The 16933-nt window shown below is 36.5% G+C and overlaps 2 long non-coding RNA genes across 3 annotated transcripts in view; one reads left to right on the forward strand and one right to left on the reverse strand.

Moving 5' to 3' along the window:
• Positions 1 to 3672: 3672 nt before the first annotated feature.
• Positions 3673 to 11658, reverse strand: LOC308191923. Of its 2 annotated transcripts, none has more exons than XR_013948387.1 (3): positions 10501 to 11658; positions 9350 to 9478; positions 3673 to 8552 (listed from the first exon to the last, which is right to left on the reverse strand). It is a non-coding gene; the product is annotated as an uncharacterized lncRNA (long non-coding RNA). The 2 variants fall into 2 exon arrangements; XR_013948388.1 differs by having other exon boundaries at positions 9350 to 9481; positions 10501 to 10565.
• A 2245-nt stretch (positions 11659 to 13903) lies between these two features.
• The window catches only part of LOC308191980, a 66581-nt gene continuing 63551 nt past the window's right edge, over positions 13904 to 16933 (forward strand). The window contains exon 1 of the long non-coding RNA XR_013948441.1: positions 13904 to 16806. This is a non-coding gene — a long non-coding RNA (uncharacterized lncRNA). The remainder of the gene's footprint in view (positions 16807 to 16933) is intronic.

A 16933-nucleotide genomic window follows, 5' to 3' on the forward strand; every position in this document is an offset into this window, starting at 1 on the left:
ATAAAGAATAACAAAATTTGATAAGATTTACTGTAATAGTATCACGTGCTTACTAAGCTAAGGTGTGTGTAATGATTCTATTTAACTTCACTTTTTCTCTCTCTTCCTCCCACATCTGATGGAGATTGATCGGTACAAGCTTAAACTGAGAAATTAATTACTCAGGGAATTACAACACTGGGTCTTGAAGTCATCTCGCTTGCATTATTTTTATATTGTAACTGCGTCAACTTCAATGAAGATATTTCTGTTTTACACTGGTGCAATGCAGTTGACATTTTGGTTAAGGAATCTCCCCATGTGAAAGGTGTATATTGTAATTTTAAATGCTTTAATCATCCTTGTTGAATAAACGTTGCTGCAATGAGGAAAATAGTATTACTGTTTGAGAATGTAAAAAGAAAGTCTAGTAAATTTGAAGAATAGACACAAGTAAAGGAAACCACTAGGAAACTTCCAATCAAATGAAGAAAATAAGGCTTCTACTTCTTTCCTGTGTCTAAGAGGTAGTTCACCCAGAATTAGTACGTGTTAAGCTCTACAGAAAGCTATGGCAGATAAGTCACTGAATGTGGAACATGAGTTATTACTCTGGAAAGTGTTAATGGATACCATAACATACCAAAACAGAGCTGTTAGAAATCAGTGGATATGTTAAATAAATGTCAAAGAATCAATAGCTGTATTCACACTGTCCTGCAAGAGTGCCTTAAGCTCTTCCCTCAAAGCCAAATTCCTGAACATCCTGTGCTTTCTTTAACCACAGCAGTGAATGTTACAGTATGCCATGTGATACACTTATGAAGGACTATAGGATTTTCTGCTTTGGTGAGCACTCTAAAAGATCCTAAGCTTGTGAGAGCCTTTGGTGAAAACATCCTTGCATCTGCTGCTGCAACATGAAACACCACATCCCTGTGCCACCCTGAAGAAGTATTGTTCTGTAGGTTGGCCAACAAGCACAGGCTTTTGCAAGCTCCAACCCAGATAAGCCAGCAGCCTCAGGAGAGTGCAGCCTTCCTGCACAGAGTTCAGTAGCAGCGGCACACTCCCCTTTCTGTCCAGTACCCAACACCAACATTTTTGGAAAAAATATCTCACAACCACAATCTTGTTTTGTTTTGTTTTTTATTTCTGTTGCAATAACAGGATGATAGTGTCATAGCAGTCACCTTGTACTAGAACAAGCCTCTTTGCTTGCCTTGGCAGGATTGTTCACTTGACAGAGGCGTCTAGCACCAACGAGCAGCACATTTGTCTACCTAGAAATTTAGTAGAAACCTTCCAGGGTATTCATCTAGCAATATTCTTAGGGATCTAAATGTCTCACTGACCTCTTCAAAAGAGAAGTGCTTACATCAGTTAAAGAGAAGAGCACTTGTGATTTTTTTTTATTATTATTATTATTATTTTTTGTATGGCCTATTTATAAGGGGAAGGAGGAAAGTGAGGTGAATCCCTTTACCAGGATGTAGAGCACACTTCTGAATCTCCAGTTATCTAAGGGGAGGTCACTGAAACAGTGCATTCCTAGAATTGCTCTTGGCCCTGGATTTTATCCATTTTTCTCCTTGTTTTGGTCCTGGGATGAGTCATATGGAATGGCCTCCAGCACTACACACTCACCTTGGGTATGGAAGATGGTCTGGAAGGTCAAAATACATCTGCTGAGCATCTTCTCATCTGTGCGGTTGAGATGTGCCACTTGGAGGACAAAAGTGACTTCAGAAAAGAATGACATCTAAGCCATTGATTTTAAAAAATACAAAGCCTTACACCTGCATGCCATATTCTTATTCTAACAAATCAGTGAAAGAGGATCAAGAAATGCAGGCCCTACAAAGGTCCCTGGAGAAGGACACCTGGAACACAATCAGGATGAATGGGTACAGCTGCAATGTAGACATGTAGTAACAAAACAGCATGAGAAGAAATATCAATGTATTCTTATCAGTAGTCCTTTAAGAAACAGCATTCCACCAAACAGCTTGCTGAACTTGATGCATAAATCTATATGAAGGGAAGGATTTCACAGACAGTTTGACGAGTTAGTTTCTTGGGTACTTTGAAATATGGAAATGAAAAGTGACCACCTCCTGGGGTCAACCTAACAGCGCATTTGGTCCTTCTGCATCAGCTGTAAGCACTCCTGGTAGATCACTTTGATCAATAGTAATGTGATAATAGGTGAAGGCTCCAATTTTTCTGTCCTTTGGCAAGGAAAACAAAGAAACAATTAAGGGAGAAGATGAGAGGGAAGAAAAAAACTCATCTTTGATTCACATTTATTTTAAAGTACTTATTTTTGGGCTAATAAATGTAAGGAAACAGTACCTGATGAAAGAAAACTACTTGACTCTTATGATTCTCTGTCCCTGAATGTGATCCATGAATGAAGATTGTGAATTCATGCAAGGTCTCACTAAAGCTCTGTTAAAGAGATATTGGAGAGGTATAGCTGTTCAGGTTAGTGGATTATAAATGTAGCTATACTTATAATAATCTAAAACTAAAGTCATGTATTTATTACTGCAATCTCTTACGGAAGTAGCAATGCCTGTGAGTAAAATCATAGTTTTACCAGCTTCTGGTTTCTTAGAAATACTTTATCTGTATGTGATGAGCTTACTCTGTAAGGGAAAATACTGGTATGATTTTATAGCAACCAAGAAACAGTGCCTAATGCAAAAGTTGTTAGCAAAAGGACATAACTCTACATTCACTTGAAATGCCTGCTTTTGAGATACTCTGAAATTGTTTACTTCATTTAAGAACCTGGCACTATGTAGATTAAATTCAGACGTTGTACCTACTACTGTATTTACTTTTTTACATTTCAAATTACAGAAAATTCAGCTCCTCTTGCATAATGGAGATATTAGCTGCTGATAAATGTCCTGATTAAGAGTGATTTTGATTTGTCTCTAAGTCAACATTATTTTTTATGTTCCTTAATTAATAGCAAATTTCATCTATATCTGCAAGTAGCAAAAAAATTTCTGAAGATAGTGGTTATTTTTAGCAGTAGTTAAATAGCTTGTGGCTTTGTTCACATTTTCTGCAAATTCTTACTGAGAGGCTTTGTTAAGCTAGAGAAAAAAAAAATTATAGCACTGTACCAGGAAATTTGTTTGAAGACTATTTTCAAATGGCTATTTGAACCTGTCGCATATTTATACTTTAAGAGCACATAACCCAATTTTCTTTTCTTTAACAGGTAACCTTTGTTTCTTTTTGATAAAGACATTGTGAAAGAGCTTTTGCTATTCTCCTCTAAAGGCTTTCATTCTCTGCTATTGTTAAACCATAAAAATATCTGTAATGTCATGTAAGTTCTGCGGAAAGATTCATTAATAAAGTTTTTGCCTACATTCACATTTTACTGATTAAAGTTGAAAGGTAGAGAATAAGGGATGACATTATATCTTCATATACACTCTTTTCCAAGTATTTATGTGTATAAAGGTGTTAAAAAGAAACCATCACACAAGATATTTTTCATTGATACAAATAAAAATTATGCATACCTGTCTTAGACTAACTGACTTTTTTTTTTTTCCAGAGGGAAGGAGCTGGTTGTGTTTTTTATTTATTTAGTTAGTTGAAACTCTAGACATATTCAGAAAGAAAACAGTTTTTTCATTATAGAAAAGTTAAGCACAGCTCATATTCCCTGCCTTCCATAAACCCATTTTGTTAATATGAAACAAGAGAATGGGTCCCTTTTTTCATATAATTTTTCAGGCCTCTTCTATGTGTTGTAAAGAAAGAAAAAAATTAAACCCCCTTATCTTCAGTCTCTTTGTAGACAGCCTTTACAAATTTATACTAGATTTAACTTTTTTGCACTGTATTTCACAGTATTTTATTATAGTGATTTAATTTCTTAATAATTTCAAATAAAATGTGGAACATCGATTATCACTCATTTCACGCACGTCAGCCTGGGGAAGAGGAGGCTGAGGGGGGACCTCATCGCAGTCTACAACTTCCTCATGAGGGGGAGTGGAGAGGCAGGTGACCTATTCTCTGTAATCACCAGTGGTAAGACCCACAGGAATGGTGTTAAGATGAGGCAGGGGAAGTTTAGGCTGGACATCAGGAAGAGGTTCTTCACCGAGAGTGTGGTCGCACACTGGAACAGGCTTCCCAGTGAAGTAGTCACTGCACCAAGCCTGTCTGAATTTAAGAAGCAATTGGACTGTGCACTTAGTCACATGGTCTAAACTTTTGGGTAGACCTGTGCGGTGCCAGGAGTTGGACTTGATGATCCTTACGGGTCCCTTCCAACTTGGGATATTCTATGATTCTAATGATAGTTTTATGGTGCGTGTAAAATGGTAAACTGATTTTCACAACCACAAGCTAGATTGCATCTCTTGGGTATGAGAGACGGTAACAGGCAACCTGAGCTTCACTGTTTCCTGTGAATTTGAAGAAGCAAGTCTTCCCTGGGAGATAAATACAGTCATAAAGGGAAGCCTGTTGAATCAGTCCATCCAGTTTACATCAACTGCTCTGCAAGAGGGTATCAGTGAAAGAAGTTTTGAAATCAGTTCATAATATATAGAAAAAGAAATTAGCAGGACCAGGTGATATTTGCCTAAGGGGTCCAAATAAAACAAACTGCTGAATTATACATTTCATGGGTTCTTTAACCATGATCTACACTAATGCCATCCACTGTCAGAGGGGAGAGAACAAATATAACATCAACTGGGGTAAACAAACAAAAACCAGCACTTCAAATAGGAATAAAAAGATCACAAGCCAGTGACTGTGGCTTTCAGTTCAGGCCTATTAGTAGAAACTCTATTAAAGAACAGCTTTAGTAATTGAATAAATAAATGCAATATAATTGAGAAGATTTATTACCTGAAAAGCAAATTAATGCCTCCCAAATCTAAGTTTTTTTGAAGGAGTCAGCAATTATTTTGAGAAGGTTTTCCTTCTAACACTGTATTCTTGGATTTCCAAAAGCTCTAATGATGGTCTCTAAAGAAACTAAGCTGTCATGTGGGGAAGTAGGAAGTCTTTTAAAGATCAGTACATGTTTGAAGAATATGTAGCAAATTATAAGAATAAATGGTAATTCACAAGAAAAAGATTGGATTGTCAGGGGAGTCACATACAAAACTGTCTTAGGGACAGTTCCATATTCCTAAACATTCTGAAAAACAAACCAAACAATGAGATGAAAAAGCATGTAAACAATACAAAATAAACCTCAGTGGTTAAAACTAAAATTGTCCACAGTGGTCCACAAAAGCATATTGTAATGCTGAGTAGCAGAGTGATAAAATGGAAAATAAAATTTGTTGCCAATAATATGCATAATGCATATAGTAAAAACAACCCCAACAATACTTACAAATGATGAACTGTGAATGAGCTTCCACCACTGAAGGAAAAGATGTGTAGAAGTTCCATTGATGTCTATGAAACACATGTATGAAATGCAGCCTCTATAAGACTCATGGCAAAGTTTGCACCCTGTGGAAAATCTGTCTCTGAGTTTTTCTTTCCTTATCATCATTCCTAAACTATCCTGATAACAGGTGACAGAGAAAAAATACAAGGCTGAAGGAACCCTTTGTCTGAACCTGTTCACTCACACTTACAGAGAAGGAACAGTATGTTAATCTCTGTGTTTTAGCTCCTCTGGAGCCATCATTGCCCTAAGGGCATACATAAGAATGGAGACACTCTTCCTTCTTTGTAATAAGCATGCTAAAAGAGAGCTGCCTGAATTTTCCTCTGTAAACTATACAACATTCAAGGTCAGTCCAAACCTGTAAATTCTCCCTGATAGGATTTAATGAGAATAAAATTCACCATATTAAATGTTGAGAGCATTTGGCAATATTTCTGGTGCCACAGGTCTTACTTTTATGACTACTGATCTACACAGTAGATACATAAATATTCACAAGAACACCGTGCAGAAAGTTCTCAGCCTTTCAGAAGGTCATACCAACAGCTAATTTAAGATCAAGTCTGGGTTTGTTGGCAATTTATTTGACATCAGAAATGCCTTTAGAGACCTGTGATGTAACACTACACAGAGCTCTTTCTATTCTCTTCTTTTTTTCTTTTTTTTTTTTTTCTCTTGAATTTAACCATTTGTTGAAAGTAAGTACTGTACTTTGCTGTTGTAAGGAGGATGTCATTGTCAAGTGATAGGGGTCAGCTTTAACCATTAATACAAGTTTCAAACTCTCATTATCAAGAAATAGTTCTATAGACAGAATTATGACAGAACTGGGTTTTTAACAAAACTTGGCTATGAATTTTGCAGATTTGTTTTAGAACACATCATAAATATAAGAAGTATGAGGCGGAATCTTTGAAGATTTGGAGAATTTTACGTGAGTGTGTTCATCTAATAGCTTTTATATCACAGTTTAAAAATCACATCAGAGCAATAGGCAGTGGAGAAAAAAAAAATCACTGTACAACAAGACCAAGATACAGGAAGGGGGAATGATGCAATGATTCAGGAATTATAACTGCAGATATTTGATGGTACCAGTAAAAATACCATCTCTTCATAATGCATCTGACTACTCACCTAAATGTTATTGGCAATGTTATACACTAATGCACCTGCTAAGATAGTATCTGCACTAATAAATGATATAAAGCAGCTGGGAAGGCAGATGGTATGTCAATAGCTGCAGCCCTTACCAGTGAGTTAGAATTGATTCTTTCAGCTCCTCTGAGTTCTACAGATATTAGTCCAATGTCTTACCTGTGGCTGCAAAAAGCAATACTGTCTTGGAAAACTAGGCAGAAATGGTCTATAGGTTTCTGTCTGAAAGAAGAACTTGTATTTTAGATATGATGGACATGCACAACTTTCCAGTTTAAATTTTCATTATTAAATGAGGTTATCACCCACTGCTGACATTTAAAAGAGCAGAATTCTGAGGATTTCCACATCTGAGGATGGAATCTGGAGACCTGTGAGAACCAGATAGACATTTACCTATCTAAGAGCAGTCATTTTCATGCCTCTGATGAAAACTGGTTCCAGTGAAACCATCGCTTTTGGCTTAGGGGGACTATGATTTTTTTTTCAGAGAAATAAAAAGTTCTTGGGTCCCAAGGTCGATCATCTCTCAGCAGGCACTATTTAATTTTTTTTTTTTTTTCACGTGTTCATTCTCACTTTTAAAAAATGTTTATTTCTTATTTTAAACCATTTTAAAATCTGATCATACTGAGGCAAATAAACTGTAGTTGAATAACAATGCAGAAGGGCACTTGCATGTTTACAGACACACTGATCATCTCCTTGGTGCATTAACAGATTGATCCGAAGTTGAAGGAAGAGAATATATTTTCACATACGACTTTTCATGCATGTGTCTGTAGCATTCTTCTAGTCTATGCCAGTAGATATTCTCCTGGACATCATAGGGTTTTGTTTGTTTGTTTGTTTTTTCCATACCTAAATCCAGCTATCTCAAAGTTGTTATTTATTCTTAGTTAAACATTTAAGTAAAAGTAACCTTCTGGAATATAACGCATGATAGTAATGTTTAAGGCTTATATACCAGTCCTCTAAAAGCTGCTGCAAATGGCATTTCATACAACTGACCATTATTTCTGAGTCAGCACAGGAGAACTTTAAAAGTGTTTAAGAATAAATTACATAGCATACATTTTTTACAAACAAAATTACCTGTGGTGATGATTTCAGTGAATCAAAGGATAGTGGCTTTCTTACAAAAAAATAAGAAGTCTAAAGCTTTCTGAAGTTGGAAACAGGTATTTAAACTTATAAGGCCAAAAATATATTGCAAAAGCTCCTTTGAAAATGCTATGGAGTATCCTAAAAGTGCATGATAGAGAATTTACAGTAAAGCCTCTACAAAGTGGGTGCAACTATTTATTACTTCAGTGGTAAGTTGTCTTTCACTTAGAGAAAAATATCAATTTTGTAATTTTATCTGTACCTTTTTAGTTGCAATATTAAATAAAATTATATTTTGCCATCTCAATATTATTCCTATTTAACTGTTAGTTTCATCTCCTATACAAATAGTGGAACTAAGAATAAAATTTATTGGTAGAAAACATGATATGAACAAATAGGAGTACAAAAACATTATAATTCTGTAAAATATATATATATTATACATATATTTACAATTAATTCTATTTTTTTGTTAATGTTATGAACCTAAATCATCCAGGCCTGAGTCCAAGACTAACTGAAAAATCTAGGGATTTTAGGTTTCTTGTAAAGCAGGACTAAAAATCTCAGAGACATGAGGTACTGAAAAATCTTTGATATTAAAAAAAAAAAAAAAATTGACATAAAAAAAACAGTGGAAAACTTAAAAAAAAATGTGGAAACAAAATAAGTTTGGCTGCATTTTTACTGTTCTAAAGAGACAATTGCTGCTGGAATGCAACACAGTTTCAAGAAAATGAGTGGAGAATGACACCCATCATTCAGTCTTCTCAAAAATCTGGTCTCTTAGGTCTTTGAAGTTAGAATCTTCTTTCACAGAAAAAGGTCAGAAATGCAGGTTTTCCAATTTCTGGGCAAATACCAGATATTCGACAAAAGGGAAAAAAAAAGGGGGGGGGGGGAGGGAGAGAAAAAAGAAATACCTTTTAACAATCATTTAGGAATTAAAGTGGTAATAACTGTGGTCTTTGATCTGAAATAAACCCTGCCAGTGTCTCTTGTGCAATGACAATGTCTACGGGATCTGTCCCCTGTGAAATTTAGGTAGGACAGTTTCTAGTCCCCTGGCACAGTGAAGTCTAGGGCTTTGTCCCAGATGAAGGGAAGGTTCCTACCACAGAGAAAAAATGGCAGCTAAACAGTGTCTTTGAAGAGTCCTTAATGCTCTCTGGGGCATCACAGGACTGTAAGCTGTCCTGTGCAAGCACTGCAGCCAGTCCCTGCCTGTGCAGTAAACCCACTTCTCTAAGGGTGCCTAAAACTTACTAGCTTAATATGGAGAAATAAATATAATAGAGCCAGAAAACGTTCCCAACCTCTGAAACATGAACGTTTATACTGTCAAATCATTAGACTAGTCTCATGTGCAATTTTTGCTTTTGCCAACTAGAGTTCTCCCATATAATTTCTAGGTACAATTCAGAAGTAAGCTTTCCCAATTTATTGTTTATATGAGGCACCCTGAGCTGGAGAAGGAGAGAGTTTAAGAGCAGGGATAAGGACATTTCCCTCCATCCAGAAGCAGCCACTGCACAGCACGTGTCACTAATCCACCTGAAGCTTTCCTGTAGCAGAGGGCTCAGAGAGGAGAAGAAATGCAGAGCGGCTCTGACCAGACAGCTGCATGTCCAGAAATCCCAACCATACCTCCAGCAGGGGAGCACATCTGAGACCTTTGGTCACACAGCTGCTGGGTGGGACGCATCAAAGCTGCCTGTACCTCAAGAGGTCTTGAAATTCCAGCCATGTTCTTCAAAATGCCCCTGATCAGAGTTTCTGCTAGAAAGAGATTCTGTTAAAAATTTAGGTCTACAGGAGCCCCATTTTTTTTTCAATCTACATTAATGACTTAATATTTAAGTCCACCTTTGTCCTGCTTAAACACTTCAGTCAGTATTTAGCTCTGGCCTCTTGCTGCTCTGCTTGGATGTGTTGGCTCAGCAGCATTAACAGGAGTAGAAAGCAATAAAAGTTTGTTTTTGTTTTAAACAGTGTAAGCCAATCTGCCCCAGAATACACACAGAGAGTTGTTACGCTGTTTAACAAGGTGCCATTTTTACATGGTCACTTTCTTAATAATAACTACATTATGCTGATAGATGTGCCAACTAACATAAGTTTTCTTTCCTCCAACTAAAGATCACACTATGAAGATTTTCTCTGCCAGAAAATGGGATTATTTATATCTCGTAAGAACTTCTATGAACTAGTTAGAGTTGCCAAGTGCTTACTCTTTTGCTGCAGATGGCTATGTTAGGGCAGAGTTACTCTTTTTAAAGTTACTTCTATACTTGAAAATGTACATTGACAAGATAATGCAAATTAGAAATAAGCCACAAATATACTTCCAATGCTGTGGTCACCCAATTCATGTGGGAAATATAAGGGCATATTAAGACTTGCATGAGTAATTCTGCAAAAGAATTAGTGTGTTCAATTTATTAAAATAACACAGACACACACACACAAATGAAGACTACTAATTAAGGGATCAACATTTTAAAACAGTAAGATCTAAGACTAATGTTAAATGACTTGCAGTTTATTAAGTATCCCTTTTCTGCTGGTACTGACTGATTCCCTGCTCAGATATTTGGAGAAAATTGCATTCCTCTTTAAACTGGCAGAAAGAAACATAGAATTACCATTGACAAATGTGCTCCAACTGTAAGTAAGAGACAGCACAGATATTCAGTGTATATGCATGCACCAGATTTATCCAAATCTGTTTAATCTGGGCGGGCAGAAAAAAGAAGGGTTTGAAGAGCAATTTAGAATGTGATGGTAGAAGAACATACCCAGTACTAACACTCAAATACCACTTCTCCAAAGGCAGAGGAAACTTGCATGGCTTGGGAATACCAGCATCTGTAGGTAGCCAACAGCACATAAGGCAAACACTATATCCAGCTGCTTTCAATTCCCTTGCTCAAACGACCAAAACCTCATTCATAACAGGGGAAGCCTGTAGCAGGAATCCAGAGTAAGGTGTAATCTTAGACTGCTAGTTTTGTGTGCAGCAATAAGTTTTTTATACTCTGCTCTGGTTAGCATCATGGTTGTAAGGACTAGATACTGTATTTGTCATAGTGTGTGGTGGTAAAAGGGAAGAAATTAGTGATGGACGTTTCTGAAAGAGAATTACTGAGGTTCAAGCTCAACACCAGGGAAAAACTGTCCTGGGAGGGCAGCATGGCATTGGCAATCACAGAAATATCCATCCTTAAAAGGTTCTTGAAAATCTTTAGGGATTTCCAAAACTCAGCTAGACAAAGTCAAGGTTGACCTGATCTAGTTTAGACAAAAGCCCTGCATTAATTAAGCTGTTGTGACATACTTTATCTGAAGACTTTAATAACTGAATAGCTAATAAATGTAATATTTGTTTTATGCATATTTTTTTCAGAGACCCAGGAGCATAGAATAAGTCCTTAGAATAGGTCTCAACAAATAAGTGCTTATGAGAGCTGATCTCTCTGCAAGTGAGTAACAGCAACAGTTTCCTCATGTTCTTGGCTGTTCATGGTAAGTGCTCAGCACACTGAGTACAGCCTGTAGAGACTATTAAACTGTGTTTTGAAAAACAAAAATGTATTGTCTCCCTGATGGTTTTGTTTTGTTTCAGTTTATAATCACATTATCTATTTGACTGCTTTCTGTGGCTTGTCCAACTCAGCTGATCTTTTACTTGTAGTACAGTATCATTTCCTCTTTGAATCCCTTGATCAGCTCCATTTATACTTTGACATCACATTCAAGTGGCTTATACCTACCTTTTCCTGTGCTGTACTATTCATACTGATCTCTAATTTCTTCCCTTTCTTTTCAGTGCTTTTTGCAGTCCCAAAGTTATTTCATTCTCTCCCTCTTACTGCATCTATCAGTTAAAAATCATCAGAGACATTTATTTTTCATTTTATGCTTCTGCCTTCTTCCTCACTCCATTTTTATTTCACCCCTCTTTTGTTTGTCTGTTTGTTTGTTTGTTTGTTTTCCTCTCATTGTATATGTAAATTATTTAGGGAAGGAATTACTTTGAAAAAATGGCTTGTTCTATCTGTGACTCAGGGTTAATACAGTTGCACCTATAAGGACAGGAATAAATATTAGGTGCCTCCTTATCTGTCTGTGGTTTTCACTAAAGCATGTTCCATTTCTCACCAGGATTTAGAACTTTTCCATATAACTGTGTTCCACATATATCTCCCCTAAATATATTTTATGTAAATTTGAAATTTCATGACATTTGTGTTTGCCTTAACAACAAAAGTTTAGTCTACTGTGTTCACATCTGAATGTTATATTAAAAAAAAAAAAAAAAAAATGTACTATTTGGATATTTCACTTTAATCATTGTGTTTGATTTAAATGTAACTTCTCATTTCAGGCATTATGTATTTTGGTGAATGCATTGTTCTTCCATATCTTTTAGACAAATATCACACTGGTGATATTCCATGCATTTTAGAAATTATTTCAGCTTTGTTAGCACCTGTCTTTCAATTTTGTCTACTCTTGAATTTGGAGGGAGAGAAGCACAAAGTACGCTTAGACTGCTGTGGAGCCATGCTTAAAAAATATATAAGCATTTAAGAACAAAATCCACCTCAGTTTCAGCAGCATTACTAAACCTGCCAACTGTTTACTGATTGCTTGAATCACACCCAAATTCTTCAATCAGTCCTCTTTCAGCTTGAAGCTTTCAGTTTTCTAAAGGCCACCATTGTACTGAGAATAATAAACTCTCCAATCAGCTGTCAGACATCAGTTTATTGCATGGTAGAAGAAGGCTAAAGAGTCTAGCTTTTGCTTTAGGCAGTTTTATGCCTCTGGAGTGATGGGTAACTCCAGTAGGTCTTTCTTCCTCTAAACTCAGGCTCGTCTCTACTGTAGGAGGCATTTTTTTCTGGGACTTCCCAGGTATACAGTCAATATTTCTTGAACCATAAATATTATTTCTCTTGTATCTCCAATTACTTTCATCTGGATAGAGTTTCTCCACCGCTAGAGTCACTTACGTTTTGTAGATAATTTTCTGACTATTCACTCAATTTTATTAATAGAGAACTCGTTGAAGGTAAGCACAGGCTTTACTGCTCATCTAAGCAGAAGGTTTTCTCCTGAACAAAGCAAAATCTGATCTGAGGTCATGGTGCAGTATCAGAAGAACTTAACCATCTTTTCCCACTTTCCTTTCACTATGCATACCAAGGAATCCAAATCCTTTCTGCATCTTTACTAAACACTAAGTGGGAAAAAAACATTCAGAGACAGATGGGCTTCTCCATCAACGTGGACTTTTTGTCTCATCTCAGCTGCAAGCTGTTCACGCCACTTTCCAGTAAGACCATTAGACCTCTCAGCTGGCACTATTTTCACTTATCTTCTACATCCTCTACTCCTGTTCCAGTGTCTCTGGTCTATTATTTAATTTGGCAGACGAACACACTCAACTGGCCCAAATACGTTTTCTGGCCTCCCAAGCTTTGTTGGCTGCCAGAATGTGAGTATATCCCTCAGCAACGGAAATAAGAAGGACTTGCTGTGTTAATGTATCTCATTTATTAATCTGCTGAGGAAAGTTTTCTTGTTTCTTTCTGAAATAGTGAGTTGTGACTCATTGACATATTGGGACATCTGTCCTAAAATAACACTCATTTCTTCTTTTAAAAATCTGACCTAAGAGATTATGGCATACGGCTTGGCAACACCTTTAGGAAGTGGCAGATCCCAGGAAAAAGAAGGCATTTCTAGAATACGGAAGCAAGAACTTTATCATCAATTCCCAGAATGGAGTGTTACAACACTTTTGTTGTGCTATGAGTTTTGACTACATGGTACTTTGCAACCATACAATGGCCAAAATGTCTTTTCCTGCATTTCCTACAGGCTTCCATAGAAAGTTGGTCAAACCTGACTATCTCTTAGGTAAAGGAGAGAATTTAGTTGAAAACCTTTCACCGAAAAGTGAACTCAAACAATATCTTTTCAGTCAGACCAAACGATAAGTGATGCTAAACTGTATCAGAACTACTTGAACTACAGAACTACAAGTTTAAGGAGATACCTAATGTAAATATTAATTTTCTTTAAAAGGTTTCAATAATTGTAAATGTTGTACTCACTACAAAACAGTAACAGATATGCATACATTAATTCATGCATGACATTTTGCACTTGTAGTGACGTTTCATGTGGAAACTTCACATATACATATTTGCCTTATATTTTTAACATTGGGAATTATTTAAAAAAATCAATTGAGCAGACTACTTAATGTGCAGTGATTATTAAATTGTTTATCTTTGCATACAGCTGTCTTGTATAAAACCAATGTTTTACAAACATGGCTAAGACAGTTTAAAAATGGCAGATTGTTATTTGAACACAGCTAGATATCTTTACCAAGTGCTAATAGCATGGTACCTGAATATGGAACTATATATTTATGAGACGTACTTCTTTTGACTCTGAATTGTGTGTCACTAATATCCAACACACTGCTAAATATATACTTAAATATTGCATAGGAGAAGAATGTATGGCAATGTCTGATAAAATCAAAAGAGAAGAGAATCTCATTTAGGCTACCCTGCCAAGGCAATATAAAAATCTGTTGTGAAGTTTCTAAGGATAATAATAAGAGGTACATTGTGGTATAAAAGAATAACTCACATGGGTTTCTGGAACAAAAGAACTATCATCAACAAAGTAGTACAAATAACAAGTTGATTTGAAAGAAAAAATAAATAAAATAAAGCTACTGCTAACTTCTTAATTACCAACCATCCTTGTTACAAACCATAGAGATTTTCATCAGGTCAGCAACCTATCCTCATTATCCTGACGCATTTCACTCTCCAATCTTCCCACTTTCATATATGAAGATGAAATCAATTTTCCCTCATTTAATGGCCATTTAATGTGAATATTTTCCCTACAAACTCATTTGCCACTAGATGCCACTAAAGGTCAGACAGGCTGCTGAGGAGATTGAGAGCCTCCCATAGACACTGTTGTGCTAATAGTCACTCCCCTTGGTGTCCAGAAGATGCAAGTCTCTGAAGCTGAGGGAAGGCAAAAAGCAGTCACATTTCTGTTGTACTTGACTATTAAATCAATGCAGCTGACCACATCATCAAATGTCTAATAAGAAATGCCACAGTATCTGGAGTTGATTTAGTGAATTAACAAATTCCTCTAAGCTATACAAAAATGAATTAAGAGAAATGCATTGGGGAATTCTTGTGGGATCACAGCCTCTGAAGAAAACTGTTCTGCTGGGATGGAAACTAGCACAAGTAGGATGTAATTGAGATGGCAGCTAACTTCTGTAGCCTGTTTCAGGCCACAGAGGAGTAAAAATGTATGTGAACGATGAGTATGCAAAATTTCCCATCAAAATAAGGTCATGAACAGTTACAAGGAGATGCTTTAAAGTCATGACATGGGTTCCTAACTGGGCTGGTAAAAAATTCTGGCTATGAACCCAGAGAGAAATGGCAGGAGACAAGAAGGGAATTACTTTGCATGTTAGGTTTTCTTTGTTCCCCAGAGCTCTTTATATAGGTTTTCTATGTCTTCATCACTGTTTATTTTGATGGAAATCATTTATACTGTCTTAAAACTGGATTGTACATAATACTCCTAACCCTCATGCAGAGAGTGGTTTCAAACTGCTGGCTTCACAGGACTTTATGTTCAGGAGCTATAATCTGATCAGCAAAACTTCCTTTGAATAAGCTGTGACATTCTTCAGAAATACATGGCTAATTCCTCCTGGTATATATAAGGCACCACAAAGAGCTTTGTTTGGGTATGGTTATATATCCATTCCCCAGGGACAGTTTGATCCACTCTCAGTGAAAGGAATCTTCAGTCAGTGTTTTTTTCTGTGCCCAAGTTTTCAGTTTTCCTTGACCAATGCATGAAGTATTCTTGTGGGAATTTATTTTTTTGCTGGAATTTGGGATAAAGGAAGGGCATTAATTTCATGGCCTAATCTAGCTCAAAGGCTAATACAATGAATGTTAATTCCATCAGGGATCTTTTATGTTTTCAAACTTGTGAATAGCGGGGTGATTTTTACACTCAGGTACTAGGGAGAAATTGGAAATCTGGCAAATGTTTATCAAATATTAGAAAGTGTCACCATTTTGAACCAAGCTAAGAATGTCTGTGTTCCGTGAAATCTTCTCAACTGAGCTGACTTAATGAGAAGAGCGTTTTGAGGATGTATTATTTACGAGGTACAGAACTTTATGTTTGCTAATGATTCTCTGTATGGACAATGAAGCACTGCAAAGCAGTATTCAGTATTACTAGCTTTTACTTTTCTTTTTGGCTCACATTTCTGTATAAAAGACTTACCATCATAAAAAATGTAGTGATTGGTGTCAGTTGTCTTGCCTTGTGGGTGTTGTCTTGGCAAATAGTTTAAATATGGAGCAAACCAGCCAATTCATTTTAGCAATGTGGAAAAAGGGATTCATAGGGATATACTTTGTGTCATTTGTGTCAAGTGCAAATATGCAGGTTATTTCCTCAATTTCCTGGGTAAATGTGTAGTTGTTTTATGACATGCTTGAATAACCTCTCTGTATAACTCAGAGAAGCAACTGGTCAAATATAAATGTGTCTGTAGTTTACAGCAGTGGCAGTTAAGACTTTCTTTTATAGGCTGGCATAAGTTACAGCACTGTGGCAATGCACTGCTCTCCTGTAAACTTCCTGTCTGCAAGTTGATTCATGCAGACCATGCTGCCTCCCTGCCCTTTAGGTGATGAAATTACACACTGGAATTACTGGTCAAGCAGAGCACATGAAAACTTTGTTTTGTGGTCTGACAAGACCAGTGATTGTGACTTCAAATGAAGAGATGGGAATGCGCTTTTCAAGGAGGCACCCAAATCATCGCTCACCTTTCAGCACATGTGCGAAGATTTAGGTACAAGAGATATCTGAGTAGTGGAACTAATCACACAGGCTGAAGAAAGGAAAGAAAGATTCAACACATTCAGAATTGGAAAGTGAGCTGCAGAAGAGAACATCTGCAAGAACCGAAAGTTTCAAAGAAAAGCTGCCCTCTTTGCCATTTTGTAAAGGTAAGAGACGCTGTTAATCCAAAAGTGAACTGTATTTGTATATATTTCAGATGAACACGGCAGTGCAGTATGTGAGGAAAATATCTTGGGAAAATAAAATTAAAAAGTAGAAGGCAACTCAGATTTA

Source organism: Anser brachyrhynchus, assembly GCF_964034855.1.
Source record: "Anser brachyrhynchus genome assembly, chromosome: 1".
NCBI lineage: Eukaryota > Metazoa > Chordata > Aves > Anseriformes > Anatidae > Anser > Anser brachyrhynchus.